At 45.3% G+C, this 17,755-nt stretch overlaps 1 protein-coding gene across 8 annotated transcripts in view; it reads right to left on the reverse strand.

The window, feature by feature from the left end:
• GRIK5 (glutamate ionotropic receptor kainate type subunit 5) overlaps positions 1 to 17,755 on the reverse strand; it is a 793,047-nt gene that overhangs the window by 40,133 nt on the left and 735,159 nt on the right. The window lies entirely within an intron of this gene.

Raw genomic sequence — 17,755 nt, forward strand, 5'->3', positions numbered from 1 at the left:
CCAAAGTGGCAGCAGTGACAGACTGCTGTTTCGGTTTACACCTTTATCAAACTGCTCAAAGCCATAAAAATTGTGACAAGACAAACACCTTTAAATACCCCCTTCCTGTATGGGAGGGGCCCCAGAGCGGACCTGAGAGGGAACTTCAATGGTAATATGCAAATATGCTCATGTTTCATGCACACTGAAAAAAAGTGTAATACCTGAATTAGCTTGTACACCACACCCCCAAGCTGGGATGTATGGATGATCACTTCCAAAAAAGGGAAACACTTTCTCCTCCTGTCCCTCCTCCAGCCAGCCACTCACAGCTGTGCAGGCAGTGCTCTGACAACTTCCAGGTCAACCCGGAAGTAGTCAACACATTATGGTCATTGGAGTGATCAGGTTGCAGTATTACCAAAAGTGGCCACAAGATGGCTCACTAAAGGTCGGTGCGACATTAAAGTTGCACCCTGCAGTAAAAAATGAAAAGTTCAAGATTAAGCCACAAGATGTCAGTGTGTGCAAAAATTCTAATGCAGTCAATAATTCGCATAGACAATGAATTTAAGTATATTTTAAGTGCGACAAAAACGTCGCATCAAGAATACAAAAAGCAGTGTTGTTCTCCTACCTGGTTCGCTGAGGGTGGACATTAAAAGCAAAATCTGGAAGAAGAGCATAAAATAAACATATGAAAACGTGATTTACTCAGGAGGTTCTGATGTCACTAGATACAAAAACTAAGATCATATTCGCGGTTTAAACCACCCACTCCAAAAGTATTCAGTTTCCTGATCCAAAAGGCCTCCTTTTTAAGTAAGGCCTTGTCCCTATCCGAGCCCCTCCAAGTATCCGGGACCCCATCGATTGCCATTATGCGCAATTGTGACACTGCATGTTTATGCAAATGAAAATGTTGCGCTACCGCCAAAGTGCAATTCGGGTCGCGTATATTCGATTTATGCGACGAGAAACGCTCCTTAAGTCGCTGAGTGGTTTTGCCTACATAGCCAAAACCACATGGGCATTTAATCATATATACGACGTACCGAGAGTTACAATCGTATCGGCCACGTATTTTAAAGGGGACACCCGTTGAGGGATGGCAGAAAGTGTCCCCCCTGATAACATGTCCACACATGTGGCATGATAAACAAGGGTACATGCCCCTTCTGCCCGTGTCCCCAACAGGGCCCCCACTCCTAGTAATTTTGTCCCGAACTGTTGGTGCCCTTTTAAAGGACATCAACGGGGGATATCGTAGTTCTGGAATCGATGGGAATCCTTCACTCAAAATGTGCCAATGTTTGCGAATTGTACGTGCAATCATGTTACTGCAGGTATTATATGTGGATACGAAAGGTAACCTAAGGCTTCTCCTTCTACCTATTCTATCACGTTTCTCAGTTTGGAACGTATTTTCAGGGTAACCCCGGGCCCTAAACTTACTCCTCATTTCTTCCTGTCTCCTCTCCCTGACCTCAGTATCTGTGACAATGTCCGCCACTCTCTTAAGCTGCCCTAGTGGTATACTATCTCTGGTGCCGTCGGGGTGGAAACTCCTATAGTGCAACAGGGAGTTCCTATCAGTCTCTTTGACAAATAAATCCGTCTCGAAGTGACCATCTTGCAAAATGACTCGAGTGTCCAAAAAGGAGACACTACTGGGGTCACTATGCGTCGTAAACCGAATATAGGGGCAGGCACTGTGCAGTTGCGATACGAACTCATCCAGGCTCGAACGCGGGCCCCTCCACACGCAAAATATGTCGTCTATAAATCTCCACCAGCACAAAGCGTGCTGGCGGAAAAGACGATTATCATAGACAAATGCCTCCTCATGGAGGGCCATGTATAGATTTGCGTAGGAGGGGGCCACGTTCGAGCCCATTGCCGTGCCCCGCCTCTGCACAAAATACCTGCCCCCAAACGTAAAATAGTTGCACTTGAGTACCACCTCCAACAGTCGCACCAGAAATTTCCTCTGCTCGTGTGAATAGTCAGTGCGGGTCATGATGAACCAGTCAATCGCCTCCACACCCCCATCATGCGGGATGGAGGTGTAGAGGCTCTCAACATCTAGTGTAACAAGTAGCACTCCCTCATCGACTTGACCAAGACCTCGTAATTTATCCAAAAACATCCTTGTATCACGAAGATACGATGGTACTTCATGTACAAGAGGCTGGAGCAGGCCATCCAGGAATTTAGCTATTGGTACAAATATTGACCCAATGCCCGAAACAATGGGTCTACCTGGAGGCCTGTCCAGCCTCTTGTGGATTTTAGGAAGGATATAAAGCGTAGGGGTCTTGGGATGTTCTTCCCTGAGGAATTTAAAAAGACCATTATCGATAATGCCTTTTCTCAATGCTTCATTTAATAAATCATCAATTTTTGCCCGAACAATCAACACAGGATCACAATCTATGCTTTCATAAACATCAGAGTCAGATAATTGTCTCAAAACCTCCTCATTGTACATACTGGTATCCATCACCACCACTGCCCCACCCTTATCTGCGGGGCGGATGGTGATGGACACATTATCCCGTAGGGAAGAAATAGCTCTACGTTGTATTGGTGACAAATTACAATTGACCCCAATTTTACCCCTCTGGAAATCATCCTCGACACATCTAAGGTCATTCTGGACTCTAGAAATAAATGAGTCAATAGTGGGGTGACTTGGTGGAATGAAACCACTAGGGTTTCGCAAACCTATTTCCCGCAACCTGAAACAACCCTCAGGGCCATCTCCAGAAGTTGGGAACTGGGGTATGGAGGCAAAAAAATATTTGAGCTTAATGAGACGAAAAAAACGATAAAGTTCTTGATCCACTTCGAAGAAATTCGGTGAGTTAGTTGGACAAAAGTTCAGTCCCAGTTCCAAAACTTGAATCTCGTCAGGTGAAAGACTGTGGGAACTAATGTTCACCACTAATGATGGTGTGCCCTCGGTCTCAGTACTCTCGGGCTCACATTGCGGCCTGGCCTGCCCCTGCCTTGTGGGCTTGCCCTGCGTTGATGTCCATTTTCTCCGCTGGTATCTCCGGCCGCCTCTCCTGCTGCGGCCCCTACGTGGCCGTTTGGGGATCGATCTCTCGAAGCACCCGCTGAGGCATCCGAGATCGGCTCAGAATCAGAATCTCCTCTTGGTGTGCGAGGTTTCTTACCACGTGGTGGTTTCCCCTTAGGGGTCGGTCTACGAGGACCCGAAAGTCTCTGCCAAGAATACACGAAACCGTTGGTGTAATCAGAAGAGTCGCGAGCAAACTTATTCCTCTTATCTGTTTCCACCGTTTTAGTAAAGTTTTCCATTTTGGTCTTTAGGCCATCCATAAAACCAGTATACTGCTCTTCAGGCAACACCTCTTGCAGTTGTTTGGTTAGGGTCTCAGCCTTTTCATCCACTAATGATAGCTCTTGATGAATTCGCACTATGGTGTGGAGCATAGCGTCATAGGAGGCACGATTCCATATGCGCTCCCACACACCCGTGAACTCCTTATCATGTGGAAACAATAATGGAGGCACCTGCGATCTCATCGCTCTTGGAATACGTCGTACCCGGCAATACTCGCCAAGTGTGTCTGCATGTAGTTCAAGATTTATGCGTCTCTTTCTGATCGATTCAAGTTCTCTTTGTAACGGTTTGGCATCTGGGGTCCTCAAGTATGTGACATCTTTCTTCAGTAGAGCCAGGATCTCTCCTGCTTGCTGCTCATTATAACCAAACACATCCGGAGTAGTCATATCTTCACTTGAAGTGATTAATATCGTGAAAGCGTAGTCGTGCTCACCTCCTGAGGCACTCGTATGCACATAAACAAAAGAGAGGGAGCACCGTTTCCAAAAAAGAGTATGCAGCGTGCCCAAGGTCTCTCCCCAGTGCCTCCTGGGAAGTGCAGTCCAGATAAAACAGAAAGGACCGGCACCGCTGTCTTGTATCAAAGCTCTTTTAATAGCACCAAAGTGGCAGCAGTGACAGACTGCTGTTTCGGTTTACACCTTTATCAAACTGCTCAAAGCCATAAAAATTGTGACAAGACAAACACCTTTAAATACCCCCTTCCTGTATGGGAGGGGCCCCAGAGCGGACCTGAGAGGGAACTTCAATGGTAATATGCAAATATGCTCATGTTTCATGCACACTGAAAAAAAGTGTAATACCTGAATTAGCTTGTACACCACACCCCCAAGCTGGGATGTATGGATGATCACTTCCAAAAAAGGGAAACACTTTCTCCTCCTGTCCCTCCTCCAGCCAGCCACTCACAGCTGTGCAGGCAGTGCTCTGACAACTTCCAGGTCAACCCGGAAGTAGTCAACACATTATGGTCATTGGAGTGATCAGGTTGCAGTATTACCAAAAGTGGCCACAAGATGGCTCACTAAAGGTCGGTGCGACATTAAAGTTGCACCCTGCAGTAAAAAATGAAAAGTTCAAGATTAAGCCACAAGATGTCAGTGTGTGCAAAAATTCTAATGCAGTCAATAATTCGCATAGACAATGAATTTAAGTATATTTTAAGTGCGACAAAAACGTCGCATCAAGAATACAAAAAGCAGTGTTGTTCTCCTACCTGGTTCGCTGAGGGTGGACATTAAAAGCAAAATCTGGAAGAAGAGCATAAAATAAACATATGAAAACGTGATTTACTCAGGAGGTTCTGATGTCACTAGATACAAAAACTAAGATCATATTCGCGGTTTAAACCACCCACTCCAAAAGTATTCAGTTTCCTGATCCAAAAGGCCTCCTTTTTAAGTAAGGCCTTGTCCCTATCCGAGCCCCTCCAAGTATCCGGGACCCCATCGATTGCCATTATGCGCAATTGTGACACTGCATGTTTATGCAAATGAAAATGTTGCGCTACCGCCAAAGTGCAATTCGGGTCGCGTATATTCGATTTATGCGACGAGAAACGCTCCTTAAGTCGCTGAGTGGTTTTGCCTACATAGCCAAAACCACATGGGCATTTAATCATATATACGACGTACCGAGAGTTACAATCGTATCGGCCACGTATTTTAAAGGGGACACCCGTTGAGGGATGGCAGAAAGTGTCCCCCCTGATAACATGTCCACACATGTGGCATGATAAACAAGGGTACATGCCCCTTCTGCCCGTGTCCCCAACAGGGCCCCCACTCCTAGTAATTTTGTCCCGAACTGTTGGTGCCCTTTTAAAGGACATCAACGGGGGATATCGTAGTTCTGGAATCGATGGGAATCCTTCACTCAAAATGTGCCAATGTTTGCGAATTGTACGTGCAATCATGTTACTGCAGGTATTATATGTGGATACGAAAGGTAACCTAAGGCTTCTCCTTCTACCTATTCTATCACGTTTCTCAGTTTGGAACGTATTTTCAGGGTAACCCCGGGCCCTAAACTTACTCCTCATTTCTTCCTGTCTCCTCTCCCTGACCTCAGTATCTGTGACAATGTCCGCCACTCTCTTAAGCTGCCCTAGTGGTATACTATCTCTGGTGCCGTCGGGGTGGAAACTCCTATAGTGCAACAGGGAGTTCCTATCAGTCTCTTTGACAAATAAATCCGTCTCGAAGTGACCATCTTGCAAAATGACTCGAGTGTCCAAAAAGGAGACACTACTGGGGTCACTATGCGTCGTAAACCGAATATAGGGGCAGGCACTGTGCAGTTGCGATACGAACTCATCCAGGCTCGAACGCGGGCCCCTCCACACGGCGAGTATTGCCGGGTACGACGTATTCCAAGAGCGATGAGATCGCAGGTGCCTCCATTATTGTTTCCACATGATAAGGAGTTCACGGGTGTGTGGGAGCGCATATGGAATCGTGCCTCCTATGACGCTATGCTCCACACCATAGTGCGAATTCATCAAGAGCTATCATTAGTGGATGAAAAGGCTGAGACCCTAACCAAACAACTGCAAGAGGTGTTGCCTGAAGAGCAGTATACTGGTTTTATGGATGGCCTAAAGACCAAAATGGAAAACTTTACTAAAACGGTGGAAACAGATAAGAGGAATAAGTTTGCTCGCGACTCTTCTGATTACACCAACGGTTTCGTGTATTCTTGGCAGAGACTTTCGGGTCCTCGTAGACCGACCCCTAAGGGGAAACCACCACGTGGTAAGAAACCTCGCACACCAAGAGGAGATTCTGATTCTGAGCCGATCTCGGATGCCTCAGCGGGTGCTTCGAGAGATCGATCCCCAAACGGCCACGTAGGGGCCGCAGCAGGAGAGGCGGCCGGAGATACCAGCGGAGAAAATGGACATCAACGCAGGGCAAGCCCACAAGGCAGGGGCAGGCCAGGCCGCAATGTGAGCCCGAGAGTACTGAGACCGAGGGCACACCATCATTAGTGGTGAACATTAGTTCCCACAGTCTTTCACCTGACGAGATTCAAGTTTTGGAACTGGGACTGAACTTTTGTCCAACTAACTCACCGAATTTCTTCGAAGTGGATCAAGAACTTTATCGTTTTTTTCGTCTCATTAAGCTCAAATATTTTTTTGCCTCCATACCCCAGTTCCCAACTTCTGGAGATGGCCCTGAGGGTTGTTTCAGGTTGCGGGAAATAGGTTTGCGAAACCCTAGTGGTTTCATTCCACCAAGTCACCCCACTATTGACTCATTTATTTCTAGAGTCCAGAATGACCTTAGATGTGTCGAGGATGATTTCCAGAGGGGTAAAATTGGGGTCAATTGTAATTTGTCACCAATACAACGTAGAGCTATTTCTTCCCTACGGGATAATGTGTCCATCACCATCCGCCCCGCAGATAAGGGTGGGGCAGTGGTGGTGATGGATACCAGTATGTACAATGAGGAGGTTTTGAGACAATTATCTGACTCTGATGTTTATGAAAGCATAGATTGTGATCCTGTGTTGATTGTTCGGGCAAAAATTGATGATTTATTAAATGAAGCATTGAGAAAAGGCATTATCGATAATGGTCTTTTTAAATTCCTCAGGGAAGAACATCCCAAGACCCCTACGCTTTATATCCTTCCTAAAATCCACAAGAGGCTGGACAGGCCTCCAGGTAGACCCATTGTTTCGGGCATTGGGTCAATATTTGTACCAATAGCTAAATTCCTGGATGGCCTGCTCCAGCCTCTTGTACATGAAGTACCATCGTATCTTCGTGATACAAGGATGTTTTTGGATAAATTACGAGGTCTTGGTCAAGTCGATGAGGGAGTGCTACTTGTTACACTAGATGTTGAGAGCCTCTACACCTCCATCCCGCATGATGGGGGTGTGGAGGCGATTGACTGGTTCATCATGACCCGCACTGACTATTCACACGAGCAGAGGAAATTTCTGGTGCGACTGTTGGAGGTGGTACTCAAGTGCAACTATTTTACGTTTGGGGGCAGGTATTTTGTGCAGAGGCGGGGCACGGCAATGGGCTCGAACGTGGCCCCCTCCTACGCAAATCTATACATGGCCCTCCATGAGGAGGCATTTGTCTATGATAATCGTCTTTTCCGCCAGCACGCTTTGTGCTGGTGGAGATTTATAGACGACATATTTTGCGTGTGGAGGGGCCCGCGTTCGAGCCTGGATGAGTTCGTATCGCAACTGCACAGTGCCTGCCCCTATATTCGGTTTACGACGCATAGTGACCCCAGTAGTGTCTCCTTTTTGGACACTCGAGTCATTTTGCAAGATGGTCACTTCGAGACGGATTTATTTGTCAAAGAGACTGATAGGAACTCCCTGTTGCACTATAGGAGTTTCCACCCCGACGGCACCAGAGATAGTATACCACTAGGGCAGCTTAAGAGAGTGGCGGACATTGTCACAGATACTGAGGTCAGGGAGAGGAGACAGGAAGAAATGAGGAGTAAGTTTAGGGCCCGGGGTTACCCTGAAAATACGTTCCAAACTGAGAAACGTGATAGAATAGGTAGAAGGAGAAGCCTTAGGTTACCTTTCGTATCCACATATAATACCTGCAGTAACATGATTGCACGTACAATTCGCAAACATTGGCACATTTTGAGTGAAGGATTCCCATCGATTCCAGAACTACGATATCCCCCGTTGATGTCCTTTAAAAGGGCACCAACAGTTCGGGACAAAATTACTAGGAGTGGGGGCCCTGTTGGGGACACGGGCAGAAGGGGCATGTACCCTTGTTTATCATGCCACATGTGTGGACATGTTATCAGGGGGGACACTTTCTGCCATCCCTCAACGGGTGTCCCCTTTAAAATACGTGGCCGATACGATTGTAACTCTCGGTACGTCGTATATATGATTAAATGCCCATGTGGTTTTGGCTATGTAGGCAAAACCACTCAGCGACTTAAGGAGCGTTTCTCGTCGCATAAATCGAATATACGCGACCCGAATTGCACTTTGGCGGTAGCGCAACATTTTCATTTGCATAAACATGCAGTGTCACAATTGCGCATAATGGCAATCGATGGGGTCCCGGATACTTGGAGGGGCTCGGATAGGGACAAGGCCTTACTTAAAAAGGAGGCCTTTTGGATCAGGAAACTGAATACTTTTGGAGTGGGTGGTTTAAACCGCGAATATGATCTTAGTTTTTGTATCTAGTGACATCAGAACCTCCTGAGTAAATCACGTTTTCATATGTTTATTTTATGCTCTTCTTCCAGATTTTGCTTTTAATGTCCACCCTCAGCGAACCAGGTAGGAGAACAACACTGCTTTTTGTATTCTTGATGCGACGTTTTTGTCGCACTTAAAATATACTTAAATTCATTGTCTATGCGAATTATTGACTGCATTAGAATTTTTGCACACACTGACATCTTGTGGCTTAATCTTGAACTTTTCATTTTTTACTGCAGGGTGCAACTTTAATGTCGCACCGACCTTTAGTGAGCCATCTTGTGGCCACTTTTGGTAATACTGCAACCTGATCACTCCAATGACCATAATGTGTTGACTACTTCCGGGTTGACCTGGAAGTTGTCAGAGCACTGCCTGCACAGCTGTGAGTGGCTGGCTGGAGGAGGGACAGGAGGAGAAAGTGTTTCCCTTTTTTGGAAGTGATCATCCATACATCCCAGCTTGGGGGTGTGGTGTACAAGCTAATTCAGGTATTACACTTTTTTTCAGTGTGCATGAAACATGAGCATATTTGCATATTACCATTGAAGTTCCCTCTCAGGTCCGCTCTGGGGCCCCTCCCATACAGGAAGGGGGTATTTAAAGGTGTTTGTCTTGTCACAATTTTTATGGCTTTGAGCAGTTTGATAAAGGTGTAAACCGAAACAGCAGTCTGTCACTGCTGCCACTTTGGTGCTATTAAAAGAGCTTTGATACAAGACAGCGGTGCCGGTCCTTTCTGTTTTATCTGGACTGCACTTCCCAGGAGGCACTGGGGAGAGACCTTGGGCACGCTGCATACTCTTTTTTGGAAACGGTGCTCCCTCTCTTTTGTTTAGGTCCTTGGTCATCAACACCCAGGAACTGGTCTAGAGAATAACACAAAATCTGACAAAAAGGTCTGAGTGCTTCCACGTAGTGATTGCAACGGCAGACAACCAGAGAATGACCAGCACCCAGTATATATAGCAAGGCGCTCTCCAGCGCCTCCCCTAAGTGCCGGACCAATGGGAAGTGGTGGAATTGTCAGCTGACCGGCTTGGTCAGCTGACTCCCTTCTGGCTGTCATAAAAGCTCAGCCTCTCAGCGCGCGCGTGCGTCCTTCTGAACCTGTGTGGACTATCAGTCCCAGCCACACCAGACCTGTGCTGCAAACTATCCGCTGTGCTGAGCGCGGAACCAGCCACACCGCTATCAGAGCATGCGGCAGTTCCTCCGCGTTCAGCCATACTGCCAGATGTAGGCCTATGCGTGCAAACCGCCGCGTCGGACGCGGAATCCGCCGCCTTGTTCCCAGGACATGCGGCGGTTTCTCCGCGTTCAGTCATGCTAGCAGATGCAGGCCCACGCGCGCAACCAGCCGTGTTGGACGCGGAATCAGCCGCCTTGCTCTGAGCACCCGCGGCGGCTTTTCCGCGTTTTCTCACACTCTACCTGTAAAACTGTTAGAATGGCAGGATTTTAAATTTTTACATTGAAGTCAATAGGTGAACTCTGATTGGCTGTTTGTGGCTCCACCCACTTTTGCTAAGTTTTGACCACAGTCACCCAGAGAGTAATTGTGTTAAGTTTGGGACACCTAGCAATTAAACTGTGATAATAGCAGTAGTTAGTCTTCTTTCATTAAGGTCAGTAGCTGAAATCTGATTGGCTGTTGTTGCCCCGCCCCTTTCCCCCCTAACTGTGAACCACAGTCACTCAGTGACCAACACTTTAAGGGAATCTTGGCCAAGGCCAGGTCGAGGCAGAGGCAAGAGAGGCTCCAGCCTCAGGGCGCAGTATAGGAGGGGTGCACAACTCACTCAGGTATCATTCCCCTGTTGTATTTGAAGCAGACAGAAATAACAAAAGGGGATGCATGGCAGTGACTGCAAGCCAGATAACTAAGAGATTAAGGTGTTGGGGGACCAGGGTTGCCTCTTAGTCTAATAGCAATCAGTATGTGACTGCTGAGGTGGGAGGGATGGAGGGGAGCACTTTGGCGTACATCAAAAAAGGGCGTCGGGAAAAAAGGGCGTGTGGTGTAAACGATAAGCAGTATTGTGTAGAATTTCGTTTACAAATAGTGTTTTAAGAATTTATAAATCATTAAATAATGTGTATGAGATCGGCAATTCTTAAAACGTTAATCTTCCCTGTTTCTAAACTGAAACTTATATTTACGTTTGTTAAAAACCCTCCCTGTACCTATCCCTAACCCCTAGACCCCCTGTTGGTGCCTAAGCCTAAGACCCCCCTGGTGGTGCCTAAACCTAAGACCCCCCTGTTGGTGCCTAAACCTAAGCCCCCCTTGGGGTGCCTAAACCTAAGACCCCCCTGGTGGTGCCTAAACCTAAGACCCCCCTGTTGGTGCCTAAACCTAAGACCCCCCTGGTGGTGCCTAAACCTAAGACCCCCCTGGTGGTGCCTAAACCTAAGACCCCCCTGGTGGTGCCTAAACCTAAGACCCCCCTGGTGGTGCCTAAACCTAAGACCCCCCTGTTGGTGCCTAAACCTAAGACCCCCCTTGTGGTGCCTAAACCTAAGACCCCCTATGGATAATAATGTTTTACAAACATTAATAAATAAAAAATGTAAATAAAAAAAATGTAAATAATTTTTTTGGGTGGATAATAATGTTTTAGAAATGTTTTAGAAATAGTGATTTAGTATCTTTATAAACGTTATTCGTCACGGGCTCATTTTGTAAAGTTAAATCATCACAAGCACAGTTATAAAACCTTAAAAATCTCCGGGCGCCGTTTGTAAAACGTTAATAATCTCCGGCGCCTTTTTTTCCCCATTAAACGATATTTATAATGGGAGTGAATGGGGCGCCCTTTTTGTCCACTTGTCTCATGCGCCCAAATCTCCTGCTTCCAGTACTTTGGTGTGCCAGCCTCCAGTGCTGGAGGACCTTGTGCCAGCTCTGATCATAGCATTCAAAGTGTAAAAGTGGCAGATGTTTTAATCATCCCTGTACAGGGCTATAATCTGTAAAGGGTGGCGGAAAATGTCAGCACTATATAAAGAATAATAAACTCAAAATTATAAGCATCTTGTTGACCATCTCTTCTAGACTAGAGAACTTAGAATACAAGAATCCTTGTGGTCCTGATGTTCAATTTTACTTCATAAAGAATAAAAATAAATACCTCACAGGTCTCTCAGAGCATCGAGTGTGACCAGGGCGGCCAACAATTCCTAGGCAAATGACAGGTCTGCTTTTCGGAAAGTTTGGCGCTGGCTGTCTCATAAAACATGCATTGCCTCTGTACGTGACTATTGTCAGCACGCCCCGTGCGTCCACATGACTGAAGCGATTACGTCTGCGCACTGTACACAATGAAGCGCGCACAGCGTGCCACCTCCACCAGGACGGCTTTTTAAGAACTTCTGTAGCCGCTGGCGCATTGAGAAGAAAGCACCCCCCCCCCCCCCACCTCTCTCCTCTATTCCCCCTGCGTACCGTTCACAATGCGGCCGCCGACTCCTGCGGGTTCATGCAAATTGTGACTCGATCAGACAGATGTACATCAAAATTAGAGAAAACATCTCAGCCATAATTTAGACATTAACCCAGAGGAATTGCTTGATTTAAGCTATTGACAACACAAATGTATTCAGTGAATCAGACAGCGAGGCCGTTAAACGCAACATGCCATGGCTGAGAGTGCGGCGCTGTGCTTTATCTACGCGTATCTGTAGCACAATGCTGTTGTTTTCCACTGTCCGCACATTACTCTGCTGAAAGGAGGAAAATAAGAGCAAGGTGATGGGAAGGGATGCTGAGGTAAACCACAAATGTGTTATATAGCTAAGTCCCAGCTCTGTGGTGGCAACTGGCAAGCAACAAACAGCACAGGCACTTCAAGGGATCATGAACTCTTGCACAAGACAGAAGGAAGACACAGAGAAATGCACCCTGTATGTATTTAGAGACTTTAGCCTCTCTAATTCCTGCGCATCTGTGACTAATTACAACTGTAATTTGATCTCTCAGTTGTGTCAGCTGACTGCCTCGGCAGAGCAGCTAATTTGTAAACACAGGATGTTAACCCTATGTCTGCCTCCATGAAAGCAGGAAGTAGACACACTTCAGATTTATTGTTGGATTTATATCAGCTGTAACAAAAATGTTTTTGTTTAACCACGAATTGTCGCACATACTCGCTGCCCTCGCCGTCATGGCGCTGTTCTGTCACCGCAGGCTCCTTTCTCTGCCGTCTCTATGATGGCAGAGCGCTGTAAGCCGGTCAGGAGCCGCTTTCATTGGCTCCTGACGCTGTCTATCAATGTGAGCCAATGTTATTGGCTCTCCGTGATCATGCGGTCAGGAGCCAATGAAAGCGGCTCCTGACCTGCTCACAGAGATTGGCGTAGCGGCTGGCTGCGGAATACCGAAGTAGTAGAATCTACGTCCAGTCAGAGCCGCAGCACCACCTGCTGGACGTAGATTTGTACTCCTTCTGTCCGGAAGCGGTTAAAGTGAACCCGAGGTGAAAACTGATCAGATAAACAATTGTATTTATCCTCCTACTCCTATTTTTTTCAGAAATCCCACGCTTTTATTTTGTATTTAAACATTTACAAAGTAGATTGAATGTTTAGTTGTCTCTGCTCAGTGGCAGCCTGTTAAGTGTCCCTAAATGAAAGCACTTGCACTATTGACCTTTTTGTATCTGTCCCTGCACTCAGAAGTTGTATTCTGCCACTTTTATGGCTGTAATCTGCTTATCAGTGATGGTTGTTGTATTCCGACAAGGTACCGACAAGACAGACGCTGTCACTTTCATGCCTAGAAATTAATGCTGGGAATACACGGTTCGTTTTTGCCTTCGTTTAAACCTTCGATTTGTTCGGTAAACGAATCGAGTGTTGAAAACGTATGTGAAAATAGTCATAATCTCATTATAGTTTCGATTAATAGACCCCAAAAACGAACGACTAGTGATCGAACATGTTTGATATTATCTCTCTTTATCCATCTAATCGAGCCATTGGTAGGCTTGATGGCTGTTCAGATCGATTATATATTCGTTTATGCTAGTCCGTCCCTGTAAAAAGGGATTTTCGTTTCGTTTCTTTGCAGCCTTCGATCATTGGAAAAACGAAACCATCAGAATCGAAAAAAAAAACGAAACCGTGGGTGGTGATATTAACTATATGACCGATTATTTCGGGATCGAAAAGGACAAAAGGCACAATCGAAACGAAGGTTTAAACGAAGGCAAAAACGAACCGTGTATTCCCAGCATAACTCTTTCAGGCAGCAAAATAAAACAGGCAAAACAGCCTGGTGATTAATATGTTTTGTACTGTACATACACATGTTTGTCTTATCATGTCACATATCACCTCTGGTACACTTTAAAGGTAAATATGATGTTGCTTACCTTTTAGTGCAGAGAGCAAGTTCTTTGTTCAGGTCTACTTTAACCACTTCACTTCCCCCGGAACGAGTAACTACGTCCCTGCAAAATGCCATAACGCGTAGCTACTACGTCCCTCCCCGCCACACGTTACAGCTCACCCCCCGCGCTCATTACCGCCACCGATCATTAGCCACTAGATCAATGAATGGGAACGCAGTTCCCATTCATTGATCGAAGTCCCCGTGTGAATGACCGCAGTAGTCTATTGGACGGCACCGTCATTCACAAAACCCGTCCACGCAGTGCTTCTGGTTTTCGTAGTAATACTACGCATACAGAAGACACATGCGAGGACATCTTGTGGCCAAATAGTAAAATTACATCTGCATTTCTTTTTCTTCAATAAAGGACCTATTTTTACTTTTTAAATTAACCCCTGACCTCCCACAATCCCCAATAGTTATCAATTATTATTTTTTTTTTAAATTACAAAAAAACAAATACATAAATAGTTACCTTAGGGACTGAACTTTTTTAATATGTATGTCAAGAGTGTATATTACTGTTTCTTTATAAATTGTGGGCTTGTAATCAGGGATGGAAGCAAAACTGAAAACATGCACCTTTATTTCCAAATGAAACATTGGCGCCATACATTGTACTAGGGAAAAATGTTAAACGTTGCAATAAACGGGACAAATGGGCAAATAAAATGTGTGGGTTTTAATTACGGTAGCATGTATTATTTTAAAACTATAAAGGCTGAAAACTGAGAAATACTGAATTTTTTTCTTCTTTTCCCTTTCTATACTTTTAGAATAAAATAATTCTTAGCAAAAAAGTACCCCCAAAGAAAGCCTAACTGGTGGAGAAAAAAAACCAAGATATAGATTGTTTCTTTTTGATAAGCAGTAATAAAGTTATAGGTGAATGAATGGAAGGAGCGCTGACAGGTGAAAATTTCTCTGGTTTTTTAAGGGGAACAACCCTTCGAGGTGAAAGATCCTGAAGTGAGAGGAATACGGAGGTTGTCATTCTCTTATAAATAATAGCAGTTGCCTGACTTCTGTGCCAATGCTCTGCCTCTAATATTTAAAGTGAACCCAAAGAGGAAAAAAAGTTCCTCAAGTGGGTACTTGCTGGTAGATGGAAGCCTCTTTCCCGCCCCATTGCCTCCAACAAGGGACAGACAAGGGCTTGTCAAAGAGTTCCCCAGGCTGCACTCACATCTATGAAGGAGAACAGCCCCACTGCACTGGACACCTTACGTCTTTATAGTTACACGGAGCCTGATTGGGCTTGCCTTTTCCACCAAGTGACTCCGTGCTACTGTGCAGGTGCAAGGCATGTTGGGCCTGCACAGTGTGCTCCATGCTTGTTCATGCATGGGAGTGTGGCCACGGACTTGCAGAGATCAGTGGTCGGAAGGAGGACATGAGAAACCTCTGCAGGATCCAGGGGCTTCCCTCCACCAAGGTAAGTATCTAACTTTTGCTTATTTGAAAATTACAGGTTTACTTTTAAGGCTACACCAGGTAAAAGCTGAATATAAAGCTCTACTTACCTGGGGCTTCTTCTAGCTTCCAGAAGTCTATGTGGTCCCTCATCATAGTTCTGCGGTGTTCCAGTGTTCAGCTGTCCCCTCTATATATGATCTATTATTCCAAACATTCAGGCCCCTTGCACACTGAAAGCCGTGCATCGCACCGCAGTACTCTACCCCAGTGTTTCTCAACATTTTATTGGTATGTACCCCTTTTAAAACCCTGTACTCACCAAGTACCCCCTACCATAGTAAACATTATCACAAGTACCCCTTGACAAATATATATTAAATCATAGTACATGATCATTTCTTCTAAACAATTTCCAAGCATTTATTATTGCTTTTAATTAGCTACAACACTAATTTGGACTTTAAAAAAGATTTATCATTTTCTAAAACTCTAAATTTGTTATTCTTGGTTAAGTATCATCAAGGCCGAGTACCCCCTGGAAGCATCAGAAGTACCCCCTTGGGTACGCGTACCACACGTTGAGAAACTTGGCTCTACCCCACCGCAGCTCGTCACAAGGGACATGCATGTCTTTGGAGACCTGTATAGTGGACGCGATGCAGCGTGGCGCAATGGAAGCATCCAAATCGCTGTAGTGCCGTTGCAAAGTCTACAGCGCATTACCACATGATCCGTGGCAACCGCTGTTTGGGTATTCTGTAGACTTCCATGTCTCAGTAGTCCTCCCACTTTGGCACCATTTGTCATCAACATACAGTACAATAAGTTCCAGTATAATTCGATTTTAAGGTGTGTAGTCTATTAGCTTTCAGAATCAATCCTGGTGGTTGGGCTGCCACCTAATAGAGAAGTTTTCTGTCGGGATTCCTTTTCTTAGCCTTTGGGATTCCACTTCTACCACAAGGCCGAAGAGCTAGTTTTTGGGCGACCCTGTATTACACCAGTACTTGCTACATCTATCTGCCACTCAAGGAGGCTTCTGATGGGAGACCAGCAACTCCTCACTGTCTTAGCTTTGCTTTAGCCATCGTGTTTGGGGTTCCTGTCAAGCCTTCATGGTGACTCTAGCGTTTCAGGGTCCACAAACTCCCCACCATACTTCACCAGGGGTGTAGCAATAGGGGTGCAGAGGTTGCAACCTCATCGGGGCCAGAGGGGCCACGAGGAGCCCTCCCTTAACTGCAGTATTAGCTTATTAGCTCTCTATTGGTCCTGAGCTTATAATGATCACGTCTATTGATACTTTGAATAGTGGTAAACATTAACAAACTGTTCCCCATCCCCTTCTTGTACCTCTGACACTGTAGTTGCCATTGGCAGGTTTTGGAGCACCGTATCAATTGTTATGTATAGAGTGCTTGGGGGGCCCCGATGCAAGTTTTACATCGGGGTTACAGCTCCTTAGCTACACCACTATACCTCACCCCAACAGGCAATACATTACTTGATGTTGTCCATATCCCACCATGTGGTGGTAGCAAGCTTGGGCTTCTACCAACATACAATACTGGTTTATCATTTTTGGTTAAATGCTTTGGAGACAGTACACATCCTGAGCTAGGCAATTAATCAACATCTGAATAACAGTGCTATTTAGCTTGATTGATGATTGAGGTTTGCTGATTCACTTATAAAATGCCTAGGAAGCTTCTTTACTTATTAGAACTGCAAAAGGTTCTTCAAAGGAGTAATGAAATGTCTTAAACGGTGCTCAGTTGAAGCTGCCTTTTTATTCTCTGGATGCACCATGACCTTGATGAATGAGAACCTTCAGAGAAACATTTAAGTGCAACTTCAGCCAAGCCAATAACTTGAATCCCATTGGTTGCCACTAGCAAAAGGCTTATCTGTAAGCTCCGATGTTGTCAAGAGGAAAACCAAAGCCAAATTCTGACATTCTCAGCCTTGTTTCATTGTAGAGGATACTGCACACAGCGGTAATAAAAAAAATAAAAAAAAAAAACACAAGAGAAAAACCGCTTACAGCTAAAATAACAAAGAAGAATTCAAAAAACGTTACAGCGGGGAAATTATTGAACCGTAAAGTAATTAGAGGTTTATAGTCTGGCTGCCTTGATGTGAGGATATTAGTAAAGACTGAGGATTATTTTCAAATAAACGGAAGCGTTACTAAACAAAACAAACAATAGATCAGAAGCACACGTACTAAAAAGAAAGAAGACGGAAATACAAAGAACAATGGTAGCTGTAGTTTAGGAGCCGAGTTAAATGAAAAGCATGTAGATGTATAAATGATAATACAAGGACTTAAGGCCCGTACACACGCTAAACCAAACTGCCTGATTGTC

This window comes from Hyperolius riggenbachi, chromosome 6, assembly GCF_040937935.1.
Source record: "Hyperolius riggenbachi isolate aHypRig1 chromosome 6, aHypRig1.pri, whole genome shotgun sequence".
Lineage (NCBI taxonomy): Eukaryota > Metazoa > Chordata > Amphibia > Anura > Hyperoliidae > Hyperolius > Hyperolius riggenbachi.